The 27,135-nt window shown below is 43.6% G+C and overlaps 1 long non-coding RNA gene across 4 annotated transcripts; it reads left to right on the top strand.

Annotated features, from left to right (window-relative positions):
• Positions 1–1,004: 1,004 nt before the first annotated feature.
• Positions 1,005–12,499, top strand: LOC125632775 (uncharacterized). Of its 4 annotated transcripts, none has more exons than XR_012666894.1 (5): positions 1,005–1,093; positions 2,234–2,745; positions 4,156–4,303; positions 4,377–4,510; positions 8,097–12,499. It is a non-coding gene; the product is annotated as an uncharacterized LOC125632775 (long non-coding RNA). The 4 variants fall into 4 exon arrangements; XR_012666892.1 differs by having other exon boundaries at positions 4,380–4,510; positions 8,097–12,498; XR_012666893.1 differs by having other exon boundaries at positions 2,234–2,519; positions 4,380–4,510; positions 8,097–12,497.
• Positions 12,500–27,135: the final 14,636 nt, after the last annotated feature.

Here is a 27,135-nt window from a genome sequence, read left to right as displayed (position 1 = left end):
GATGAAGTGAGCTCCTGCAGTTTCCACGGTAAACATCTGATGAAGTGAGCTGTAGCTCACGAAAGCTCATGCTCAAATAAATTGGTTAGTCTCTAAGGTGCCACAAGTACTCCTTTTCTTTTTGCGACTGCAGTTTCCACGGTAAACATCTGATGAAGTGAGCTGTAGCTCACGAAAGCTCATGCTCAAATAAATTGGTTAGTCTCTAAGGTGCCACAAGTACTCCTTTTCTTTTTGCGAATACAGACTAACATGGCTGTTCCTCTGAAACAAGAACTTATGCATCCCAATTGCTAATCAGGACTGATGACACGAGTGAATTTTATGCCTTGCATCCTTGGGACAATAGAAGTGTCTTGGTCTAAACAGGTTGAAGTTACCTAACTTGAAAACAAATGCCAGATAGCTACTTAAGCATGAATGTGCTCTAGAGATTATCTGTTCCAGTCTCTCTGCAGATCATGTGCTGAGCAAAAATGACAGCTAGCTTTTCGATTCCCCTTCCTACTGGCATAACCTGTAACTGCTGTGCAACACAAAGTGTTCTGCTACTACAGTGCTGCATACAAGAGGGGTAGTGATACCAAATTTCAGGCCTGCAACTTATACTGAACTCCTGCCATGACTAAGTCTAACAACCAAAGAAGTGTTCAACGATTCATTGAAAATGATGTTTACTGACTGGTATGCTGACCACATCACAAAGCAGTTAAAGAAAGGAAAAACATCTGAAGAAATCAATTTTGATTTATCCATGTTCTACCAAAAAATCAAATGTGCTCAGCGTTTGTTGGGAGTGCAGTTGCAAAAGCAATTTGATCACATAAAGGGAGTGTTTTAAGAAATTCGTTTCAGCGGAGTTTAAAGAAGCTGTCAAAAGTGACTCAGTCAGTATTACTCCGTGCACATACTACCTATTGCAATGAATCCTCCCACACCAGTAGGAATTAGGAGTAACTCCATCAAATTCCAAATATGACTGTGTGGGTCAAATTGAGCTTGCCTTTTCCCTGTGAGTGGTCTTATTGCAATAACAGCCATTTCAGCGCTTACACACCAGGGATCCAATCTTCAAACGGGGGAGCCAAAAAAGGTAGGATTATCAATCCATAGTTAGGCATCTAAAAAAGAATAAAATTGCCTGATTTTTATAGGGATTCAGCACTTGCAACGCCCACTCATTTTAGGGGCATTGGTGGGTACTTGTCAGCTCTGAAAATCAAGCCACTTTTGCTTAGGTTACTATGGTTTTAAGTATGGATTTATTTAACGTTTCTAATATTAAGCTGCGAAGTTGGAAGGTTTTGAACATAAGTCCTTCTTTAGTCACCTTATAACCATTGTAAGCATCTGTATATTGATTCAGTTACCTGCAGTAAGCAGGGATCTTAGTACTCAAGTCCAAAAATTGGGCCTCAAATACTTAAAAAGCAAACTTGATTTGGCCTTTTATGTTTTAATGCAGTAATAAGGTAACTGATAGAGGCTATGCCATTTCAGAGAGAAACAGCTAAGCCACTGCACTAGAAATTTCCTTCCTAATTTATTTAAAGAGAGAAATGATCTTATGAGATGTTTATTCCAGTATTTTAAAAGAGTTTATTGAAAATTGAAAGGCTGTGCTGCTCTTTGGCTTTTATGTTGGCAGTTTATTTTAATTGGATACAAATCCATTAACTAACAAGGGAATTGAGAACATAATGTATGTCCAATGTGCGTTGATTTTAAACATCTGTTTGTGGTTGTTTTATGGTGTTTCAGTGAAAGGCTGTGTGGTTTTGTGGAAACAACACATTCCGTTTATAAACTGCCTTCATATTTTATTTGTAGTTGAAATGATCAAAGGCCCTGATTCTGCAATGTGATGCTCCTGGGAGAACCGTAGTTGACTTCTGTGGGGTTCCACTGGCACAGGGGTCTATGCACATGCATCACATCGCAGGGTGAGGACCTAAGTTCGCTCATACTACGCAATGTTGAAATAATGAATTTCTAACAACTTATTTATCAATGTATTGAAAGTGTTTTTTGGTGCCAATTATATACAGTGTTTAAATGAAGTACATTTCACCCATTTTTCAAATGAACCTGTCACAACCCAATGGCCCCCTTCCTCAGGGGGTCCCTTGGGGCGGCAGATCGGCATTGTATGTTGCTAACGCTGTTGCAGGCATTGCAAGGCATTTTGGAAAGGGTTAAAGGTGTGAGTGTGAAGTGAAATATTCCTTTGCAGGTTGCGAGAGGCCGAAGGGGGAGGAAGAGAGAGACAGGAATGGGTTAAGTCGACGCTCCAGCTAGGTCCGAAGATAAGACACTGACTCCAGCTCAAGGCCACTGCACACAACTGACTCTTGGCTGCCTGCCAAGAAAGACAGGGGCCTGGATTTCAACCCGACCAGCCGTGAGAAAGGAGGATTCAGCTGAACAGAACTGCAGGGGCTGCAAAAACTAGTGAGACAGTGAAGGCCAGCAAGGGGGAAAACAACGTTTTTTGTGTCCCTGAATCCGGTGTGTTTTGGGTAAGCTGAGGAAGCCACGGAAGGCCAGTTTAGACTGGTACAAAGAGCACGGGGGACAGAGGTCCCTGAACGAGATGCCCCCTAGAGACCCCAGGACTTAAAACCCTCCCGGGAGCTGAAACAAATCGGAGATCAACAGCGGACCCTGGACGACCTGTGCACAAGACAGAACTCTTGTCCTCCCTTCCCCCCTCTTCTTTTTACGTTACACCCAGGTTTGGGGCAGGTTGGTAACATAAATCTATCACAAACCCATACGGTGAAGAAGAAGTTACTCACCTTGTAAAATAACAATGTTTTTTCAAGATGTGTGTCCCTATGGGTGTGCTTGCATCCCTGCGCTACTTCAGTAGCAGTGTCTGTTAGGCCTGCACATGCGCTGTCTCTCGTCATGCTGCACCACAAGGCTAATGTGTGCAGGCCAACCCCTCTCAGTTCCTTCTCTACTGCAAAGTCATAGACAAGAACTCCAAAGTAGAGGGAAGGAGGGTGGGTTGTGGAACACCTATACAGACACACATCTCAAAGAACCATCATTACAGCACAAGGTGAATAAATTCTTCTTCTACAAGGGGAGTCCTCATGGGTGCTCCCCTGTAGGTGACTCCTGAGCAGTATCCCTTCAGGAGGTCTGGGACTTTAGATTTGGGTCAATTATAGATGACAGCACCATGGAGCTGAAGATGGCCTTGGAGGTGGCACCCCCAATGATCGCATAGTGTTCTGGAAAATTGTGGACTGATGCCATGTCATCCCTCTACAGATCTCTGAGATAGGGGCATTCCTGAAGGAGGCAATGGAAGAAGAGCTCAATCTTGTGGCGTATATACAAGTAGAGTCAGGAGGGGTCATGCTGCAAACTTGGTAATATTGTCTGATGCAATTTGAGACCCACTTGGAGAGCCTTTGGACTGATATTGCTCAGCCTTTGGATCTTTCCACAATGGAAAGGAAAAGTCTAGGGGACTTCCTGAAGCCCTTTGTCCAGTCCATATTGAAGGCCAGAGTTCTCCTGACATCTAGGGTATGTAATATAGCCTTCCCTGTTGTATTGATGAGGCTTGGGGTAGAAGATTGGAAGGTGAATCAACTGATTCATGTGAAATGGAGAGGTTACCTTAGGCATGAATTTTGGATGTGGCCTGAGCATAACTTTGTCTGGAAAAAATACTGTATAAGGGGGATGTGCCAACGGAGCTGTTATCTTTCCTATTCTCCTGGCCAAGGTAATTGCTATCAGGAAGATTGTTTTCATTGATAGGTATATCAGCAAACAGTCAGTCCTTTCAGTACCAGGTTTAGGTCCCACATAGGGGTAGGAAGTTAAGGTTGAGGGGAAAGGTTTATTATACCCCTGAGGAATCTTTTAGTAGTTGGGTGTGACAGGACTGAGTACCCTTCTACAGGTTGGCGGAAAGCTGTTATAGCTCATAGGTGAACCCTAAGAGAGCTTAGAGATAGTCCTGACCATTTTATTGTCAAAACATAGTCTAGGGTATGCAGAAGAATCGTGGATGTTGGGATGATTCACTGGGATGTGCATCAAATCTGAAACCTGGACTATTTCTGCAGGTGAGGACATCCTGTTGAGGACTTCCTACTGTGTAATAGTACCTCTTGTACCTCCCTTGAACAGGAGCTTTCTAGGTGTTGGAACCAAGCAGAAACCATGCCTTGAGGCAGAGAATCCCCAAGTTCAGATGTAGGATACGTCCTCCATTCTGTGAGAGGAGGTGCAGGATGGCCAGGAGAGGGATCAATGGGCACGTCATGAGCTGTGCCAGGTAAGGTACCAGATCTGTCTTGGTCAAGTAGGAGCAATCAAAATGACATGATCTCATCCCTTTTTATTTTCAGCAGGACTTTTGACAATAGGGAAAATGGAGGCAAGGAGTAGAGAAAGTCTTTGTTCCGAGGAGGAGGAAAGCATCGTCCAGGGAGTGTTGTCCCATCTCCACTCTTGAGCAGTAGCATGGACATTGCTTGTCCAGGTGAGTAGCAAAGAGGTCTGTGGATGGTGTCCCCCATCATCTGAATAGGTTGTAAGGCACTGTTGGGTGTATCTCTTACTCATGGTTGTGTGGCAATTTGTGACTGAGACTGTCCTCTATCAAGTTTTGTGTGCTCGGGTGGTACGCTGCAGACAGTGTAATGTTGTGGGAGATGCATCAATGCCATAGTCTCATTGCTTCTGCACACAGGGAGGGCAACCTGACTCCCCCTGCTGATCGATATAATACATACAGGCTATGCTGTATGCCAGAATCTTTGTGTGTGATTTTGTGATCAGAGGAAGAAAATGGGTGCAGTCATTCCTGGTTACTCTTAATTTGAGGAGATTGCTGTGAAGGGATATCTCTGCAGGTGACCATTTGCCTTGTGTCATGATGCTGTTTAGATGTGTGCCCCACACTACGAGTGATGCATGGGTAGTGAGGAGCAATGATGATGATATTTGCGAGAAGGGGACCCCTTTGCAAAAGTTGGCTTGGTCCTTCCACCAGTTGAAGGAGATTTTGATCCTGGTGGGTGGTGACTTGCGTTGAGATGAGAGGGCATTGGCCTGTAACAAATTGTGCTTGGCCCCTATAAATTCCAGGCATTGCACTGAATTGAAGGTTGACTTCTGGGTATTGATCTGTAGACATAGTTCTGTAAACAAGTATATCATAGCTTCGGTGACTTGGTGAGCCTCTCGGAGAGATCAGGCTCTGAGGAGACAATCATCCAGGTAAGGGTAGATCTTTATCCCTTGAGAATGTAAATGAGTGGCCACCACTGAGAGAACCTTGGAAAATACTCTCAGAACTGATGATACTCTGTACTGGTAGTGGTCATGTCCCAGAGTGAATGTGAGGAATCATCTGTGAGCTGGTACGATTGAGATATGAAAATAAGTGTCCTGGAGGTCAAGGGCTGAAAACCAGTCTCTATGTTCCAACGTTGGAATGATCATTGATAAGATGACCATCTTGAATTTTTGTGCCTTGACAAACTTGTTGAGAACTCTGAGGTCTAGTGTTGGTCTCAAATCTCCCTTTCTTTTGGGTATTAGGAAATAATGAGAGTAGAACCCTTTGTCTCATTGAGGTACTGGTTCTATGACTCCTAACTGAAGGAGGCGATCTATATCCAGTCATAGTAAACTTTTGTGAGAAGGGTCCCTGAAGAGGGATGGGGAAAGGTGTTGTGGAGGAGATAGGGAGGTAAAATGGATGTAGTATGCAGTTCAAATGATCTCTAAGACCCATTATTCCAATGTTATGTGTTCCCAGGCACTGCAGAATGCCACAAATCAATGACCAAATGGGTGAGGAATGATGGTTGGCTGTGCCAGTCAGGGGGAGTGGTCTAATGGCACCTCGATGTGCCCATCAAAAGTGGTACTTAGATATAGGGGGCTGGGACAAAGATTGAGGGCCAGATGGTTTGCTTTAAGGAATTTCCCTTTCTTTCTTTGTGGCTCATAGTGGTGCTGAGGCTTGATACTGAGGCACATGTGGTCTATGCTGGGATTGGGGACTAAATCATCGGTGACTGTAGGATAGCCCTGGAGTCCTTCAAGGTGTGAAGGGAGGCATCAGTTTTCTTGGTGAAGAGCTTCATGCCCTCAAATGGAAGGTCCTCAACCATGGACTGTACCTCTTTTAGGAAGCCCAACGAGTGGACCCATGATGCTCATTGCATCACAATAGCCATGGAGAAGGACTTAGCTGCTGTGTTCGCTGCGTCGAGGGCAGTCTGAAGTGATGTCTTTGCCACTAATTGACCCTCCTGGATAATGGCCTTACACAAGTCACAATGTGCTTCTGGCATTTTTTCAATAAAGTCATTCAGTTTTGACTAATTTATATAATCATATTTCACCATGAGAGCCTGATAATTGGTGATGCGGAATTGTAGAGTGGCTGAAGAGTATGCTTTTCTACCAAAAAGGTCAAAATGCTTCTAATTCCTATCATAGAGAGTAGCCCTTGACTGGTGTTGTCAGCTGCAGGAGTTGACGGCATCTACCACAATGGAGTTGGATGGTGTGTGGGAAAATAGGAATTCAGATTCGTTGGCAGGGACATAGTATTTGTTGTCCTGCTATTTGTAGGTTGGTGCCACTGAGGTTCAGGTTTGCCACGCTGTCTTTAGCGGGTCTAAAATGGCCTCATTAATCGGGAGGGCGATCTTTGATGAGGACAAAGAGTAGAGGATGTCAAGGAATTGATGGTATCTGGAGGGTATCTGGCACTGTCTTTGCCAGCTCCTGGAAGGGATGGAAGTCGTCTGCCAAAGATGGTGGCAGAGGCATGACAACTTCATCCAGAGAGGAAGAAGATATAGTCCTCAGTGTTATTTCCTCCTTGGTACCAGTTTCCTGTTTCTCTATTTCTTGAGGTGATTCTGAAGCCTTGGATGCTGCAGCCGAGGGAATTTTCCCCCAGGGCTCCTAGGTGAGGCTCAAAGTCCGAGAGGCTTGCTGGCAGTGCACTGCCCAAGGGTCCAATGTGACCACTGGGGTTGTGGTGGTATAGGGCCTGGTGGTGGCACCCATGGGTGGCCATACCAAGATGATGGTGCGGAGGCCATCTGTGGCTGTATCCTTCGGCTCTCTTGGTAATAAGCACCATATGGAGCTTGGGAGGAGTACTGTGACACTACCTCCTTTGGCTCACCGTCTGAATGCTCACTAGAGAGCAGAGGGACATGGCATGGCAGTGGGGATATTTCCGATATTTGAGGCTCAGTGCTGAGGTTCTGGTTCTGAGAAGTGGAGATTCTGGTGCATCTGGCATACGGAGATCTCTGGAGTGGTGGGATTCTGATGTTAATGATCATCCCAGTGGCAGTAGTGGTGCTGGCGGGGACGGGGACCTTTTCCACACTGGTCATTACGCTTCCAGGTGAGGCCTCAATGGCGGTACGGATGTAGGATCGCATACCAGTTTCTTCTTAGAGAAGTGGTTGCTACTGTCTTTGTCCCTCGGTGCCATTGACTCAGTGCTCATGCCCCTCGGGTCCATAGGCTTTTCAGTTCTGTAGGGTACCTGCTACTGAGAATTGCCATGAGCCGTGGGTACCAGATTGAGATGGTTTCGGTGTCAGTGGTACCGAGGATACTGAGCATGCCAGTTAACAACTATGGCTACCTTGGAGCTCACTATGGGGACTTCCCACTCCCTTTTTCAATGATTTGTTAGAAGGGTCCTTGGCTTGTTTCTTCAATAAACTGCCTTTAGTTGTTGAGGGCTGTGGGGAAGACTCACGTCTGCCAGGTGATTCGTTGCACGGGTCCAGAGAGGATTTGAGAGCGGCCTCCATGAAGACTATCTTCTCTTGAACTCCCTATCCTTATGAAACCAGGGACTGAATTGCTGGCAAAGACCATCCTTTTGTGGAATGTGGCCTTCCCTGAAGCAGCGAATAGCGAAAACCCTTGGAGTGCTTGTCTGAGACAGGGATTGCCTCTTTGCAAGAGAGGCACTTCTTGAAGCCCGGTGAGCCAGGCATACCCCGTTGGGGGAGGGGTCCTAAACGAGGAAAAAGGTGGGAAAGAAACTAAATCTTCTTTTCTTTTCTTTTTTAAAGGGTAAAAGAAGAAAAGAAGAAGATGAAACTACAGCTAGAACTACAACTAAGAACTAGGAGGGTAACTAACTATAGAAATGCAGATTCAAGGTTCCTTCCACACTCTGAACTCTAGGGCACAGATGTGGGGACCTGCATGAAAGACCCCCTAAGCTTATTCTTACCAGCTTAGGTTAAACGCTGCCACCACCGAAGTGTTACACAAAGAACAGGGGAAGTGCCCACTTGGAAACGTCTCCCCCCTAGAATATCCCCCCAAGCACTACACCCCCTTTCCTGGGGAAGGCTTGATAAAAATCCTCACCAATTTGCCTAGGTGAACACAGACCCAAACCCTTGGATCTTAAGAACAATGAAAAAACAATCAGGTTCTTAAAAGAAGAATTTTAATTAAAGAAAAAAGTAAAAGAATCACCTCTGTAAAATCAGGATGGTAAATACCTTACAGGGTAATCAGATTCAAAACATAGAGAATCCCTCTAGGCAAAACCTTAAGTTACAAAAAGACACAAAACCAGGAATATACATTCCATTCAGCACAACTTATTTTATCAGCCATTTTAACAAAACAGAATCTAACGCATATCCAACTAGATTGCTTACTAACTCTTTACAGGAGTTCTGACCTGCATTCCTGCTCTGGTCCTGGCAAAAGCAACACACAGACAGAGAGAACCTTTGTTTCTCCCCCCAGACCAGCTTTGAAAGTATCTCGTCTCCTCATTGGTCATTTTGGTCAGGTGCCAGCGAGGTTATCTTAGCTTCTTAACCATTTACAGGTGAAAGGGTTTTTCCTCTGGCCAGGAGGGATTTAAAGGTGTTTACCCTTCCCTTTATATTTATGACATGGGTTACCCAGTTTCTGCGTATCACATGGCTGATCTGGGACAATGTTATAAAAGGAAAGGAGAATGTGGTGACAAAGAGACTGTCTGTGGGGAAAGGTGTGTACACTCCCCAAAGGTGTGTACACTCCCCAGCTGGCTAAAGCTGGTAAGGACTTTGGTGTCAATTACTGCATAGTTTAAATTGATTTGTCCTGGTTTTGAGTTTTTGTGTTTGGAAATCAAGCAAGTCATGACGAAAAGGATGTGAAGTAACCTGTCACTAAGATTTCTATTTTTCCCTCCCTGGCTGGTAAATCTGTATATTGGTTTATAAAACTTGTTTTACTGGCACTGTCAGGTGTTTGTCATTAGGGCTTTCTGGATATGTGGAAGGGGAAGAAAAAGGCAAAAAACCAAAAGGAAGGCTTATAAAAGAGTTACTAAAACAAGAGATGATGAGAACTGGCCAGCAAAGGAAAAATGAAATCCTTCCCAACACTATGCAGTTTCTGCTTTTCTATCAAAACCCTTTTAGAAATTGTTAGACAAGTTCTGTTCAGAAGTTTCCTCCTTTTTTTTCTGCATGTACATTCTATAAACCTAATGCAGCATGTTGTAAGAAGCACATGAGATGCTGCACGTAAGACCTTACCCAAAACCCGCTGAAGTCAATGGGAGTCAACGGACTTTGAATCAGTTCCAAAGTTTCTGTACTGTGACAGAAAGCAAATTTCTGAGTTCTTGTCAGTGATTTCCATATAGACATAACTAAGCCTATGTTTTAGTCCTGGGTATTTTTAGTAAAAGTCATGGAGAGGTCACAGGCAGTAAACAAAAATATTAGAATGGCCTTTGAAAATGTAAATGAGCTCTCCATGACTTGTACTATATACCCTTAACTAACACTTGGGCCGGGGAGGTGCGGGTGCTCAGAGTGGAGCGGTCCAGGGGTGCTGTGTGTGCTGGGAGGATGGCTCAGGACCCCCGCTGGTGCTGTGGGGAGGCGGGCAGTGGCCTGGGACCCCCACTGGTGCTGGAGGGGAGGGTTGACGAGGCTGGCAGGCTCCCTACCCAGCTCCGCACAGCTCCCTGGAAGTGGCCAACATGTCCCTACAGCTCCTTGGGGGAGGAAAGGCCAGGGGGGCTCCGCACACTGCCCTCACCATAAGCTCTGGCTCCACAGCTCCCATTGGCTGGGAACTGCAGCCAATGGGAGTTGTGGGGGTGGTGCCTGCAGGCAAGCGCTGCATACAGAGCCCTCTGGCCCCTCTGCCTAGGAGCTGCAGGGGCATGCTACCCGCTTCCGGGGAGGCCCCCTGAGGTAAGCACTGCCCTGCCCCCCAACCCACTGCCCCAGCCTTGAGCCCCTCCCACACCCAAACTGCTGCTGCAGGGCCCCCCAGTGGTGGCCTGAAACTGCCCCAGCAGTGGCCAGTGCGGCTGGCCCAAGTGCTGCTTGATATGCTTGGACAGTCCCAGAGCCATCCACACCAGCTGCTGCAGAAGTCACAGAGGTCACGGAATCCATGATTTCCGTGACCTCTGTGACAGACATGCAGCCTTAGACATAACCTCTTTTATTTTATTTTTTGTGCTCTAATATTGCTTAGACAGAGTGGAGTAAATCTGATGGAGATGGTATTATTTAATTTGTTGCCATTCTGTTGTTGCTCTAGCTAAGACATTGACTTTTAAAATTTCCAGTAATTATTTTCCTGGCAAAATCATATGTGTTGGAATTATGAACCTATAAATCATTACCATATTCTTCTTGACAAAACACTGTGACACTATTTGCCATTTTGTAGCTTTTCTCTGACACCTCTCTCATCCCTATCTGGTAAGAACATTCTACCTTGTTTGCAGCCTAAAGCTTAGTAACAATACAGAATGCAGCATCATTTGCAAAGCAAACATCCAAAGGAGAAAATGGAATAAGAAAAAAATCACAAAAAAAGAAATGAGCAAGAAGAGGAATGGAATGTCACTTTCTTTCATACTTCAGACTTATATCTGAGCTGAGGAAAATACTCCCATAAGCCAAGGCTGAATAGAAATGCATTGTAAGAGACTCTCTGAAGAGGCATTTAGATAGCGACTAAGATAAATGCAAACAAATCAAATTGCAAAGCAATATTTTCAATTTTTTAGGAAAACACAGCCATAAGTTTTCCTTTCAGCTTTCATCAAATATTAACCATAGGCCATCTGCAGCTGGAGACCTACTGTAGCTGAGTCTTTAATGGCAATTTAAAACAGCTTTATATTGTACACAACTGTATTCTTGGATCTATAACTTTTATTGAGCCAAGTGTTTAAAGAGGTCTCAATGAGGCACTAGTGTTGTGCCTGCAATCAACTGTTGGTGCAGTTAATTGTGGGTGCACCTGAGAGCAGTTAGTTGTCAGGCCAAAGGTTAACTGGACCCGCAATTGACAGCAGTGTATAAAGATCTTACAAATGTAAGATTAAGGATTGTTCTTCAAATTTGCCCCAGTCACTATAGTTTGATTTATGTATTTATATGGTCATCATCGCTGTAGTATCTGAGCATGTCATAATTGTTGGGTCGGTGCCAAATTATTATTGTGAATTGCTGTGATTGATATGAATGAATGTGGTGAACATGAGTTTGGTATGGCTTGATATGTTTGAATTTGCTAGAGGATTCTGGGAACAGGGTTCTCTTAGCATCATACAGTTTGTATGGAAATTTATTGCAAGTGCTGAAACCGCACTTGAATGGTTAATCAAAGGTTCTATCTGTGTGTATGCGTGTGTGTGTGTGTGTGTGTCTTAGTTAAAACTTTGGTCAGCTGACAGCCAGCTCACAAAAGTAAAGAAAATGCAGAAGACACGCGATCAGTGAGCTTGGTACAGAATGACCCAGGTCAAAATGAGCCTTTAGGGAAACACCATACTAAGAACTTAAGTGAATGACTAATGAGAGGATAAACCTCAACTGATCTTTGGTCTCCATCCATTTTACAGCCCCCTTCTAAAATATTAATTAGAAAAACCAGTAATGGAATGCTCACAGGACATATTTCTGAGACATGTGACTCCTTTGAGAACAAGAGGTATAAATGCTAAGCAGAGTTAGTCAGTTAGTTAACATCTGAAGAGATCTGTGATGCTGTAAGATAGAGGGCCTCAGGTTAACCAAGACCCTGCTTCAGGGGACATTTGACAGACCAAGTACTTGAGAGGGGAAGAGAAGAGAAGAAAAGAAGTCTCCATCTAGGACTGGTAGCTATACCTGCTTTGTTTGCTAATCAGGATACTGTGTAAGGCCAACATAGTTACTGGAGGTTTATGCTTGGGGAATTGAGGCTTATTAGGGAGATGTATTATATAAACTTTTAGTGCTTGTGTGATTCTTTCTCAAATAAACTGCTGTGCATTGAGCAAATTGAATCCTAATTTTCACTGGTACCAGTAAAAATCTGCCCAGCTGTGGGCAGATCTGTTTCAACAAATAATCACTGATGAATTTTATCTGCACAACAACCCATGAGCTACAGAAGTATTATCAGTCACATTTTTCTGATCGAGAAACTGAGGCAATATGATTGAAGAGTTGCCCAAGGTCCATAGTACGCCCACACCTTGAATACTGTGTGCAGTGCTGGTGGCCCCATATCAGAAAAATATATATTAGAATTGGAAAAGGTGCAGAGAAGGGCAACAAAATTATTAGGGCTATGGAACAGCGTCCATGTGAGGAGAGATTAAAAGGACTGGGAGTGTTCATCTTAAAGAAGAGGTGGCTAAAGGGGGATATGATAGAGTTCTATAAACTCAGGAATAGCATGGAGAAAGTGAATAGGAAAGTGTTAGTTACCCCTTCACATAACACAAGAACCAGGGGTCATCTGATGAAATTACTAGGCAGCAAGTTTAAAGCAAAGAAAAATCTACATTTTCATGCAATGCACAACCTGTGGAACTTATTGCAATGTGATATTTTAAGGCCAGAAGTATAACTGGGTTCAGAAAATAATTAGATAAGTTTATGGAGAAAATGTCCATCAATGGCTATTAGCCAAGATGGTCATGGATGTAACCCGATGCGCTGGGTCAGGGCCGGCCTTACCATGAGGCAAACTGAGGCAGCCACCTCAGGTGCCAGACTGTGGGGGGGTGCCACTAGGACCCAGAGTGGAGAAAATTGTGACTGCTGCTGGTGCATATGTATTCTCTTTGCTCTAGATACACAGAGATGGTCAAGTGCTGTGCTTGAGGAAGGAGGGCACAAGAGACATAACAGGCAGGCAGTGGAAAAGGTGAGAGGGAATAACAGAAAACAGCACGCTCTGCAGGGAGAGACAGGAGGAGGAGCCTCTTATGTACCTCTTTAGCACCCCCAGGAGCCTGGATTGATTAACACCAGCATCTCAGGGAGCTTCCTGTTTCCTGCTGCTTCCCTGAACCCACTTGAGGAGAACAGGCAGTCAACTGAAGGAGTAGGAGCCAGTTAGGCCCTTAGACGCTGATATCTTCCCTCACTCATGCCCTGCTACCAGCCTGCTTATTTGTCCCCTTCAACTGAGTGTTGAGAGCCACTATAGCTGGCATAGAACAGCAGTCATGAGTGAAAGAAGAAAATGCCCCTCTGGGGCAGCGTTCAGAAAAAGAAAGAAAGCAAAGGAAGCTTTCCTATCTAAGCAGGAAGAAGCTCTCCCGAGATACATAGACAGAAATGTTCACAGTGAGCCTTCCGGCCCCAGTGAGGATGTGAGTAGTGAGGAGATGCCTGATCTTCTAGTTAGTCAGAGTGCAGGAGACCTGGAAGCTACTGCAGCATCCATATCTCCATCTCAAATGGATGTAACCATGCACATTCCTGAAGAAAAGTGTAGATCAGAGAAGAGTGTGGTAGAGGTACAAGAAACAGCTCTTGCTGAGTTTAGTTCCTTAAGTCGAGATGATCCAGGACTGTGGACCCACTTGAGCAGTAGCCTGAGGGTCTTCCTTGTACTGCATAAGCCACAGCAAGTGAAAAACATCATGTTCTCCAAAGACAATGAAAATAGAAGTTTCCATCCAACACATTACAGGAGTGAAATCCTCAATGATGACAAAGTGGAGAGGCCATGGCTTATGTCCTCAAAAACTCAGAATGCTGCATACTGTTTTTGTTGCAAACTCTTCCAGTCTAATGTTCCAGCCACATTGGGTTCTACAGGAACAAAGGACTGGAAAAATCTGGCTAAAAATCTGGCATGCCATGAGAAGGCAGCAAATCACCAGAGAGCATTCCATAGGTGGAAAGAGCTTGAGATGAGACTAATGTTAAAGGCCACCATAGATGATCAGCATCAAGAGAAGATTGCATCAGAGTCTCTTTACTGGCAAAATGTTCTGAAAAGATTCATTGCCATTGTGAGAATGCTTGCTACCCAAAACCTAGCACTGCATGCCACTTCAGATCAGCTGAATGTGCCAAACAATGGAAACCTCCTTAAAATTGTGGAGCTGATGGCGGAGTTTGATGCTGTACTCCAGGAGCATCTAAGAAGGGTCACCACCCAAGAAATGTACGCACACCACTACCTTGGAAAAACAGTTCAAAATGAGATCATACAGTTACTGGCAACAAATGCCAAACAGAAGATCGTGGCAGATCTGAAGTCAGCAAGATAATACTCTGTTATTCTGGACTGCACACCTGACATCAGCATATGGAACAAATGATTTTAATGGTGCGTTTTGTAACAACAACAGAACCTAGTGAAAGTGTCCCTGCAATGGTGACTGTCAGAGAGCATTTTCTAGAATTTATTGACATTGATGATACTACATGAGCTGGTATGACAAATGTGCTTCTTAAAAAGCTGGGAGATACAGTAATTGTGATAGCTGATATGAGAGGTCAGGGCTACGATAATAGTGCCAACATGAGAGGAAAGAACAGAGGAGTGCAGAGACAGATCCATGAGTTAAACCCTCAAGCTTTTTTTGGCCCGTGCAGTTCTCATTCATTGAACTTGGTGGTCAGTGATGCAGCATCAGCTTCTGGTGAGGCTGCTGAATTTTTTAATGTAATTCAAAGCATCTATGTATTTTTCTCTGCATCAACTCATCGATGGCAAATTTTGAAGCAACATCTGGGAACATCCTCTCTGACACTGAAACTACTGAGTGCCACATGATGGGAAAGTCAAGTGGAGGAGATAAAGCCTATCAAACCCCAAATTGGGAAGATCGAGGATGCCATAGTTGCCATTATGGAGGATAATGTTATGACAGGAACTATTCATGGGAGAACAGTGGCAGAGGGAAATGGAATCACCAGAAACATACATAACTTCAAATTTCTGTGTGGCTTAGTGTTGGGGCATGACATACTGTTTGAAATAAATGTTGTAAGCAAGAGACTCTAAGGTGTTGACCTTGGTATATCTGGAGCAATGGAACAACTGGACAAAGCAAAGTCATACCTACAGTCTTACTGGTCAGATGAGGGATTTCAAAATGTTCTGAAGCATGCACAGAAGTTGGCAGAGGAACTTCACACTGAAACTGTTTTCCCACCCATTCAGGAATACAAAAGTCACCGAAGAAGAAGACATTTTGATTACGAGGCACTGGATAATCCCATGAGATCCCAAGCAACAATTCAAAGTTGAATTCTTTAACCAGGTGCTAGATTGTGCAATACAGTCAGTTGAAGAATGTTTCATGCAGCAGTATATTTGGGATGTCGTATGATATTCCAAAACTCCTCATTATACCTGAAGAAGACCTATACCAGCAATGCAGGGCACTATGGACAGTGTTGACACATGATGACATGCGTGATATTGATGCGAATGATTTAGGTGATGAACTGAAAGCCCTTTCAAGACACATTTCAGCAGGATCAACTCCAAAGGCTGTTCTGGAATATATGTGCACAGACAAGATGACCACCCTCTTTCCAAATGCTTTTGTTGCTCTGCGCGTACTTCTAACACTTCCTGTAACAGCTGCAAGTGGAGAAAGCAGCTTCTCCAAGCTGAAGTTAATAAAAACACATCTATGCTCCACAATGACACAGGAGAGGCTGATCGGCCTTGCAACCATCTCAGTAGAGCATGACCTGGCCCAGACTGTGGACCGTCAGGAAGCAGTTCAGATCTTTGCAACCAGGAAGGCATGGAAAGCACAACTTTGATTATTCAAACAGATTAAAATGCCAGTGTTTACGATGAAGACAAGAAAATTTATAGTTGCTGTTCAGGCATTTGAAAGTTAAGTGTTACTTAAAATTTTTGAACAAGGCATTTTAAGTTGTTAGTTCTCCTTTATTGGGGTAGGTAGCAGAGCAGTACCATGAGAGGAGTAGAACAGGAAGAAGGCAGAATTGAGACCTTTCAAAGTTTTGGCCCAAGCAAGGGGGAATGGGGGCATCATTTGAGCGCCCCGTCTCAGGTGCCAAAATGTTGTGGGCCGGCCCTGCTGTGGGTGTCCCTAAACCTCTGACTGCCAGAAAATGGGACTGGCTGAGAGGGGATGGGTCACTTGAAATTGATCCCTTGATACTAGGCTAGATTAACCATTGGTCTGACCCAATATGGTTGTTCTTATGTTTATATTCTCATGTCATGGAGGAAGCCTGAGACAGACCTGGGAATTGAGGTCTCTGGAAACTCCGATTCCATTGTCTTAAACACAAGTCCATCCATCCTTATAATTATTGCAGACTTACTAAAGACCCTGAGTGGGATTTTTACAAATTCTCTGTATTGGTCTAACTCTACTCTTATTAAAGTCAATGGGACCTTTGCTCTTCACTTCTACAGGTGCAGAGTTAGGCTACTGAGCACTTTTAAAAATAATCCCACCATCTCATTAATATTATAGCAGATTAATTAAACAGCTTGTTCTCCTATTTTTAACTTTCAGTGAAGGTATGTGAGTAAAACATAAATTACTCTAAACCATTCATCAAATATATGAGAAAAATACAAAACCATATTTTAATATATTTTGAAGTTCATCACACTGCATAAAATAAACTTGCCAAGATTTGGAAAGACCCAGCCACCCAGCTGATGAAGGAACCACAGGACAGCTTGCTTTCATGCTCAGTCCTAAAGGAGAAAAACACCCTTTTAAGAGATGGTAAACTAAGCTTATTTTCTCAGCTCTGGGAAACCTTGCAATATATTCTGTCATAGGCTACACCCACGCTACAAGCTAGGGGTGCGATTCCCCTGCTCATGTGTACATATTCACACGACCTCTCGTCGAGCCAGTGTGAGCATAACCAGCAGGATTGCTGCGGAGCATGGGTAGTGGTGGTGCAGACAAGGCTGAACCATGCCACTTACGTACCCACCAGTTTCTGGGAGATTTGTACTGAGCACAGTGCCTCCGCTGTCACTGCCAGTGCTACTGTGGCTGCCTGTGCTCCCTTGATGAATGCTAGCACGAGTAGGAGTACGTGAGCAGGGGACTGACAGCTCTAGTTCAGAGTGTAGACATGACTTTAAAGGCCAGTACAGAAATATATTGTTACCCTTCCAGACCACACTCCTTCAATTGATGCAGACTTAGGGTACTTCCCACTCACCTGCCTTGTCCCTCTTTTCTCACCTATTCTCCAATGTCTCCATACCATAACTCTATCACCTATTGATTTAGGGCTCTATGTTAGGATTTTCAAAGCGTCAAAGAAAGTTAGATGCCCAACGCCCATTGAAAGTTTGCAAATCTCAGCCATAAGAATCACAGCTGTGCCTCCAGAACTGTAGCTTCCATACCATGAAAGCCAGCTCTAAAGGCCAATAAGGATCTAGCTTTTTCATACTGCAGAATGAACTCCAGGATACAGAAAGTTTTTATTTGTTTGTTGGCATCTGCAGCAAACAGACGACTTTAGATTTCATGTTTCTAAGTGTCAATCCATGAATAGCTATTGACCTTGTCAATTACAGGGAATTTCAGTAAACACAGTAATTCTGAGTCTCCTCTTACCCTGTATAAGGAGCCAGGGTGGCTTCCCTCCGAACCAGAGGGTAAAGAGCCACCCTCTCAGCCTGAGTGGGCGGGGCCAGACCAAGCTTACGCCAATCCCCGGAAGGGGAGGGGTGGGACAGGAAGTACAAAGGGCGGGATCCTTTGCCCAGTGAGGAGAGCACCAGGGAGGGAGACAGACTGCCGACCCAGGAGGAACCTGACCGGGAGGAAGGCCTGTGGCGACCAGGACTGCCAGCCGCTGAGTACCCGGAGGACCTGGAGGGGCCCGGCTGTAGCCGGGGCCGGCGTGAGTCCGACACAGAGGGGGAGCTGGAGCTGCCAGCGGTGGAATACCCGGACGAGCTGGAGGGACCAGAGAGACCCGCTTGAGAGACTGGGTAGGAAGTAGCCCAGGGGCAGAACTGCATCGTGTGGTGGGTGTATTTGGTCAGTGGGAAGCGGATGGGCCCCCGCTGACCCAGCGGCAGGACCTTCGCCTCCTGCCACTGTCAGGGCCATGGGCTAGAACGCAGTGAAGTTGGGTGGGCCTGCGTTCCCCTACCCCGGCCAACCTGCCTTGGGTAGCAAAACTGTGCGCTACCAATCCATACCGGCGCTCCCCTGCCGGAGGGGCGCGCTGCAGACCCAGGCCGGCGCTCCCCTGCCGGAGGGGCGCGCTGCAGACCCGGGCCGGCGCTTCCCTGCCGGAGGGGCGCGCTGCAGACTCGGGCCAGCACACCTTTCCCGCTAACTCCCCAGCACCCGAAAGGTGTGACTAAGGCCTGCCAGTGGGACCATAGCTCTCCACGCCCCTAGGGGCTTGGAGGACCGACTGAAACCTGTCACACCCGGGCACAATTCAGAAGTAACTGAACTGAAATCGGTGGAGTTACACCAGTTTTAAACTGGTAAGCCAGGCCCTTCCTGTTGCTATTTCAGGGTTAAAAAGTTAGGCTCTACCATTTATTTTTTTCTTTTGAGTAGTTTCCTTCTTTGATAAAAAGGAAACATTTTGTGTAACATTAACTTCCATTAATAGAAAAGAATGATTTGAGAAAGCCTATTAAGGGAACTGGCAGCTACTTGATGTTGAAAAGAAAGCAGAAGAACTACTGAAGCACTATATATATATTGTTCAATAAATATGCTGTTTCCAAAATGTCTCTGCTATTTACTTCATAACAAAAATAAAATGTACTTGTTTCTTGCAGCATTTAATTGCATATAATAGCATTACAATGGTAATGGTATGCAATAACAGTGCTGGTTCCAAAACAGCATGCTAGTGGCCAGAAACTTTCAAACTTTGATCATTCTTAATATTAATAAATGGAATATGGAAACAGTAAATCTAAGCTGATAACCAACTTGTGCTACACTAACTTCTGTAAGATGCTTGTATTGAGCTACCCTCCCTTCATCTGTAGGAGGAAGCTCACTAAAGCAAGACACAATTTAAGGTAAAATTCACTGAAGAAAAATTACTAGACAGTTGAGGAAAAACTCTACTCTCCTGCTTTAGTACATTTTTAAAATCTACATTTGCATTTTTGTTATAATACTTACAGAAAAGATTACAAATGACTGGAGCCACAGGGCTTTATTGCTGGCAATAACAACAATCCACTGTCCCTCTGGTATTAGCTTCCAGACATTGATGATCTTCACCTCTACTCTTTTCCATTACTTTGTTCAAGCCCTGGTGATTTTGTTAGCTTTCATGTTATTCCCCAGACACTGATTTTCCTCTAGCTCTTTGTTTTTCATTGCAAGTCTTGATAGTTTCTCTCACCCCCTTCCCCACCCCCCCCGCAACTCCCAATATTTCTCAGGCCCCAGTATCCTAATTAAAACTGGGTATTGATGTACTACTTAGTTTGGTTAAGTAGTACATCAGTAAAATAGGAAGTAGGTTGGAGGGTGAAGTTTCACAGAGCATTCTGAGAAATTTAAACTCAGTGGTTTAAATTACTTTGCACATGATAACTTTGTACTATATCTAGTGTAGCTAAAATTCTGCTGTACCTAGACTCATCAATGTAATATTGATTTGAAAATTCACCATTGACAGCCAGAATTTGGCCAGTCTTGCAAATGGATACTTGAGGAGAAGAAGGGAGAGGGTAAAGGCATCAATTCCCCTCCTTTGTCCCCTTCTCAGGGGCAGCCAGAATCCTGCACCTTGAGCACATGGGGGAAGTATGAGCATAGCCAGTGACATGAAACATGTTCAAGAGCTGGCATGGGAATGGTGGGTGGGTAAGGGTCAGCTGTGGGAAAATTCATACTGACCTTGTTAGAGTGACCATTTTGGTGTGCACCTCCTCCAGCACCTTGGTGAGTGGAGCTACTCTGGTTAGATTGATCAGACAATTCAGTATTACTCAAAATAATACCTCTGCTATCTGCAAATACCAGTATGACCACAGGCTATTCAGTAGATGCTGGAAGTCTGAATTCCCATTCTGCTCCCTAGAGGAAAAGTCACCTGTTCTTGAACCCCGCACCCCACCCCTCAACAGCAGATCACTTCCCCCTCCACAAGTTCATCTCCACTGACTAGTGCACTGTGTGGACAGAGCAATAGTTCCATTCATTCCCCATCTCTCTCCACCCACCTGAGCATGGAAGGAATAGCAGCCCCACTTAGCCTGTTCTCTATATTACCTACAGAAATACAGTAATCAGATCTTTCTGTTTAACAGGATGTTACCATATTACAGAGTAAGCATCATTACACTCCCTATCATATGTTGTTTCTAGTGATTTTTTGTTGTGGAGTAACATGTCTATATACACATATTTAAGAGACCAGGCACGCCTATCAAATGTTAATGTGATTTGTTAATAATGTTTTGTTGGTTTTTTGGATTTTTTGGCAGATAAATGTCTGAATATTGAATAGAAGATGACAAAATATCTAGATATCTATCTGTCATCTGTCTGATTTGCTGGGTACATAATAGTAGTGAGTTAATTTTTCCATAACCGGAACCTCCCATATATTTTTGACCATGTCTCTCTGGTTGGGCTATTTTCCTTTTACCAATAGCTTGAACAACTACTAGCCAATGAGACATTAATACTTCATTTCCTCTTGTGGGACCATTTCCACTAGGGAGATCTAGGAGGATTACCAAAGGATCATTTGTGTTATTTGGCTATGAATTGCATGCCACTACTGTTTAATGACTGGAAATGTCCATCATATACGCATAAAATTTTCTTTTTCACCAGTTTCTCTAATATTTATCCCCAATCAATCTATATGTTTATTTACCTGACTGGCGTGATATACCATTGAAACAGTATCTTAAGACATTTTATTTTATTGTGCTATAGACTGAGGTTGCTATTCCTCTTTTCCAGATCAAACCCCATTCCTCCAGGTAGTTTGTCTATTCAGGCCCTTTTTAGTGCTATCATGTAGATTGCTCCTAAAAATCCTACCTACTGGAATATAAATAGTGAACTATTTGTGCATGATTTCTTATAAGAGCCTTACTTATTAGTGATTTTGTTCTGTGATTCTGGAGGGGATGGGGAGTTGGGGCAGACAAAAAAAACCCTACTGAACATGATTTCCTGTCTTATTTTTAATTTAGGTGTGCAGTGTTGTATTAGCTGCATGGGATAGAGGATATTAGAGAGACAAGGTGGGTGAGCTAATATCTATTATTGGACCCACTTCTGTTGGTGAGAGAAACAAACTTTTGAGCTTCCACAGAGCTCTTCTTCAGATCTGGGACATGTACTCAGAGCTCTTCTTCAGATCTGGGACATGTACTCAGAGCTCTTCTTCAGATCTGGGACATGTACTACAGGTATTGAAGGGTATGTGCTGTTTAGGAAAGACCGAAATAAAGGTAAAGGTGGTGGAGTAGCATTGTATATCAATGATGAAATAGAATGTAAAGAAATAAGAAGCGATGAAATGGATATGACTGAGTCCGTCTGGGCAAAAATTAAATTGGGGAAGAAAACTATTAGAGCCTCCCCTGGGATAGTGCTTGGGGTGTGCTATAGACCGCCGGGATCTAATTTGGATATGGATAGAGCCCTTTTTAATGTTTTTAATAAAGTAAATACTAATGGAAACTGTGTGATCATGGGAGACTTTAACTTCACAGATATAGACTGGAGGACAAGTGCTAGTAATAATAATAGGGCTCAGATTTTCCTAGATGCGATAGTTGATGGATTCCTTCATCAAGTAGTTAATGAACCAACTAGAGGGGATGCCATTTTGGATTTGGTTTTGGTGAGGAGTGAGGACCTCATAGAATACATGGTCGTAGGGGATAATCTTGGCTCAAGTGATCATGAGCTAATTCAGTTCAAACTGAACAGAAGGATTAATAAAAATAAATCTGCAGCTAGGGTTTTTGACTTCAAAAGGGCTGACTTTCAAAAACTAAGGAAATTAGTTAGGGAAGTGGATTGGACTGAAGAATTTATGGATCTAAAGGTAGAGGAGGCCTGGGATTATTTTAAATCAAAGCTGCAGAAGCTATCAGAAGCCTGCATCCCAAGTAAGGGGAAAAAAATCATAGGCAGGACTTGTAGACCAAGCTGGATAAGCCAGCATCTCAGAGAGGTGATTAAGAAAAAGCAGAAAGCATACAGGGAGTGGAAGAAGGGAGGGATCAGCAAGGAAAGCTACCTTATTGAGGTCAGAACATGTAGGGATAAAGTGAGACAGGCTAAAAGTCAAGGAGAGTTGGACCTTGCAAAGGGAATTAAAACCAATAGTACAAGGTTCTATAGTCGTATAAATAAGAAGAAAACAAAGAAAGAAGAAGTGGGACCGCTAAACAATGGGGATGGAGTGGAGGTCAAGGATAATCTAGGCATGGCCCAATATCTAAAAAAATACTTTGCCTCAGTCTTTAATAAGACTAAAGAGGATCTTAGGGATAATGGTAGCATGACAAATGGGAATGAGGACATGGAGGTAGACATTACCATATTTGAGGTAGAAACAAAACTCAAACAGCTTAATGGGACTAAATCGGGGGGCCCAGATAATCTTCATCCAAGAATATTAAAGGAATTGGCACAGGAAATTGCAAGCCCATTAGCAAGAATTTTTAATGAATCTGTAAACTCAGGGGTTGTACCGTATGATTGGAGAATTGCTAACATAGTTCCTATTTTTAAGAAAAAAAGTGATCCGGGTAACTACAGGCCTGTTAGTTTGACATCTGTAGTATGCAAGGTCTTGGGAAAAAATTTGAAGGAGAAGGTAGTTAAGGACATTGAAGTCAATGGTCAATGGGACAAAATACAACATGGTTTTACAAAAGGTAGATCGTGCCAAACCAACCTGATCTCCTTTTTTGAGAAAGTAACAGATTTTTTAGACAAAGGAAATGCAGTGGATCTAATTTACCTAGATTTTAGTAAGGCATTTGATACCGTGCCACATGGGGAATTATTAGTTAAATTGGATAAGATGGGGATCAATAGGAAAATTGAAAGGTGGATAAGGAATTGGTTAAAGGGGACACTACAACGGGTCCTAATGAAAGGAGAACTGTCAGGCTGGAGGGAGGTTACCAGTGGAGTTCCTCAAGGATCGGTTTTAGGACCAATCTTATTTAATCTTTTTATTACTGACCTTGGCACAAAAAGTGGGAGTGTGCTAATAAAGTTTGCGGATGATACAAAGCTGGGAGGTATTGTCAATTTAGAGAAGGATAGGGATACCCTACAGGAGGATCTGGATGACCTTGTAAACTGGAGTAATAGTAATAGGATGAAATTTAATGGTGAGAAGTGTAAGGTCACGCATTTAGGGATTAATAACAAGAATTTTAGTTATAAGCTAGGGACGCATCAATTAGAAGTAACGGGGGAGGAAAAGGACCTTGGAGTATTGGTTGATCATAGGATGACTATGAGCTGCCAATGTGATATGACTGTGAAAAAAGCTAATGCGGTCTTGGGATGCATCAGGAGAGGTATTTCCAGTAGGGATAAGGAGGTTTTAGTACTGTTATACAAGGCACTGGTGAGACCTCACCTGGAATACTGTGTGCAGTTCTGGTCTCCCATGTTTAAGAAGGATGAATTCAAACTGGAACAGGTACAGAGAAAGGCTACTAGGATGATCCGAGGAATGGAAAACTTGTCTTATGAAAGGAGACTCAGGGAGCTTGGCTTGTTTAGCCTAACTAAAAGAAGGTTGAGGTGAGATATGATTGCTCTCTATAAATATATCAGAGGGATAAATACCGGAGAGGGAGAGGAATTATTTAAGCTCAGTACCAATGTGGACACAAGAACAAATGGATATAAACTGGCCACTAGGAAATTTAGACTAGAAATTAGACGAAGGTTTTTAACCATCAGAGGAGTGAAGTTTTGGAATAGCCTTCCGAGGAAAGCAGTGGGGGCAAAAGATCTATCTGGCTTTAAGATTAAACTTGATAAGTTTATGGAGGAGATGGTATGATGGGATAACATGGTTTTGGCAATTAAATATTCATGGTAAATAGGCCCAATGGCCTGTGATGGGCTATTAGATGGGGTGAGATCCGAGTTACCCAGGAAAGAATTTTCTGTAGTATCTGGGTGATGAAGCTTGCCCATATGCTCAGGGTTTAGCTGATCACCATATTTGGGGTCGGGAAGGAATTTTCCTCCAGGGCCCTGGAGGTTTTTCGCCTTCCTCTGTAGCATGGGGCACGGGTCACTTGCTGGAGGATTCTCTGCTCCTTGAAGTCTTTAAACTACGATTTGAGGACTTCAATAGCACAGATATAGGTGTGAGGGGTTTTTTTGTAGGAGTGGTGGGTGAAATTCTGTGGCCTGCGTTGTGCAGAAGGTCAGACTAGATGATCATAATGGTCCCTTCTGACCTAAATATCTATAAATCTATGAATCTCTTGTTTTGGCAAGATCTGGTGCTGCTTTGAGGTGGTATGTCATGGTCTGTGGAGAGCTTGCTTCTGGTGATGAGTTTGGGGGTGTTGCTCAAAGGCCAGAAGAGGGGGTTCAGGAAAGTTTTAGTTCAGGATGCGATCTCCATTGAGTATGGGTTGTAATTGTTTCATGATACCCTATATGGGTTGCAGTGTGGGGTGGTAGGTGACAACTAGATATGTGCGGTTGGGTGGAGGGTTTTATTTCTGTATTGAAGCAGGTTCTCTCAGGGTATTTGGGTGGCCTGTTCCGTGATGTGATCTACTTCTCTGGTGGAGTGCCTTAGTTTGATGAAGGCGGTTTTAAATGTGTTAAGGTATATGTCCCGGACTTTTTCCTCAAAGCATATTCCGCAGTATATTAGTGCCCGGCTGTAGATAACTGTTATCTTCATACCTATAATTACTCATGTGTATTACACATGGCTAACACTAACTGTGGTGTACTTCATCCAGTGCACTAACTGCCCCAGTAACAACTATGTGGGTGAAACCAGATATCACTACATTTTTAGATGAACTCAGACAGAAAAATGATAAAAGACAAAAACCACATCACCTGTGGATGAACCCTTTTCACAAAGCGATCACTGTATAGCTGACCTCTCAGTCCTCATCCTCAAAGAAAACCTGCACAAAACCTTCAAAAGATGAGAATGGAAGCTTGAATTCATAACTTTGCAAGATCATGGAAAAATCATGGAATGAATAGAGACATTGGAGTTATGGCTTATTACAACAAACTATTACCCACCTAACCCAGGGTTTCCCTCTTCCCTCAGCCCCCCTCCCCCCCGCCCTGCATTTCCCATACTCCCCAGCTGGAGAGGTATTAATGGGCCACTTCACCTTGAATGTACCTTGAAATATATGTTAACTACTTATGCTAAATGATCTTTTCCACCTTGTATTTAGCTAGGACAACCTAAGTAAATTTCCCAGCCCTGAAGAAGAGCTCTGAGTAGCTCAAAAGCTTGTCTCTCTCACCCACAGAATTTGGTCCAATAAAAGTCATTACCTCACCCACCTTGTCTCTCATACTTTTAATTTAGCAGTTCCAGTCCTAGATCTAAACAGCTATGCAGTCACTTGCAGGATGCTGAGGTGCAATGGATGGCACAGAGGGCTGGAGATGCCATAACAGACTCTTTCAGTCACAGATATGGACCCAGCTGGGATTGGTAGTGACCAAAAGCTGGTATCATCTGAAGGAAATTTCACAGATATGTTAAATACGTTTCAAGTTAGTGCACATCACACAATCTTCAACCTAACTAACATCCCTGTTGGTGGTCTTATCAGAAACGCCAATGACTGAAGGAAACAGGAGATTGAACTGGTTTCTTATCTTTAAGGTGGTCCACAGCCGAAGCCTATTGATGAGACAACTTGAGCTGCTGCTGCTCTTTCTGTCATTATTCAGTAAATAAAGTCCAGGGCTGGGACTTTTCTTCAGTGCTAAGTTCATGAAGTACTGGAGATGTTTTGATAAAGCATACTGTATAATCTAGATTCCAAAGGCTACACTATGAGACATCCCTTCTGCAATTAATTTTTATGCACAGAAAAGGGAAGCATAGCTTAGCAGAATGTGTGAGATAGAGATTTGACTCAGAGACCAAGAGCAATCTGATGGGACTGAGAGCTCAGCTAGATCACTTACCAGGCATATTTATGGTGATGGGGAAGCTAAAGAGAGTAGCTAGTTGCAGACTGAATAATTTCAAAATTTACTCCACTATCTACAGTTTAAGGTTCCTAGTCATGAATGACTTATGCTCTGTGTAAGGTCAATTTCTTCAATAGTGTGGATACCCAAGGGAAACTGGTAAGATATGGGGGCTATTTATAATGTTGACACAGTAATTTGTAAAAGTAATCTCTCCCTATGTAAGTTACCAGAAAGATACTGAGGATCCTAGTGAAATAGATACTTCGGAAACTCAGTAACAAGAACAAGGGCTAAAATCAGAGCTCAGTGGCTGTCCTAATAATAGCAGGCATCTAATTTTATAAGGCATTAATGGATGTACAACTTGTCTAATGATTGGACTGGCTGAACGTTTCCAACCAACTAGTTTTAAATAGTGCATGCTTCAAGCAATAGAAAAAAAAGTCCAAATGATATGGGACCTGATACTGCCACCTTTTACTCAAACTAAATACTTACTCCATAAATAGTTCCAGTGTAAGCAGTAAGACTGGTTGTGAAGTAGGTAATTTCTCAACTTGAGTATGGGTATGTCATGGGGTATACAAACCCCACACCGGGCAACAAATGGTTAAGGAACTACTCTGGCCCAGCCAGCCATGCCCTGCCTCACCTGTAGGAAATGCTCC

The sequence above is a fragment of the Caretta caretta genome, chromosome 2, assembly GCF_965140235.1.
Source record: "Caretta caretta isolate rCarCar2 chromosome 2, rCarCar1.hap1, whole genome shotgun sequence".
NCBI classification, from domain to species: Eukaryota; Metazoa; Chordata; order Testudines; family Cheloniidae; genus Caretta; species Caretta caretta.
The sequence above is the reverse complement of the archived record's forward strand: the minus strand, read 5'-3'. Positions and strand labels throughout refer to the sequence as shown.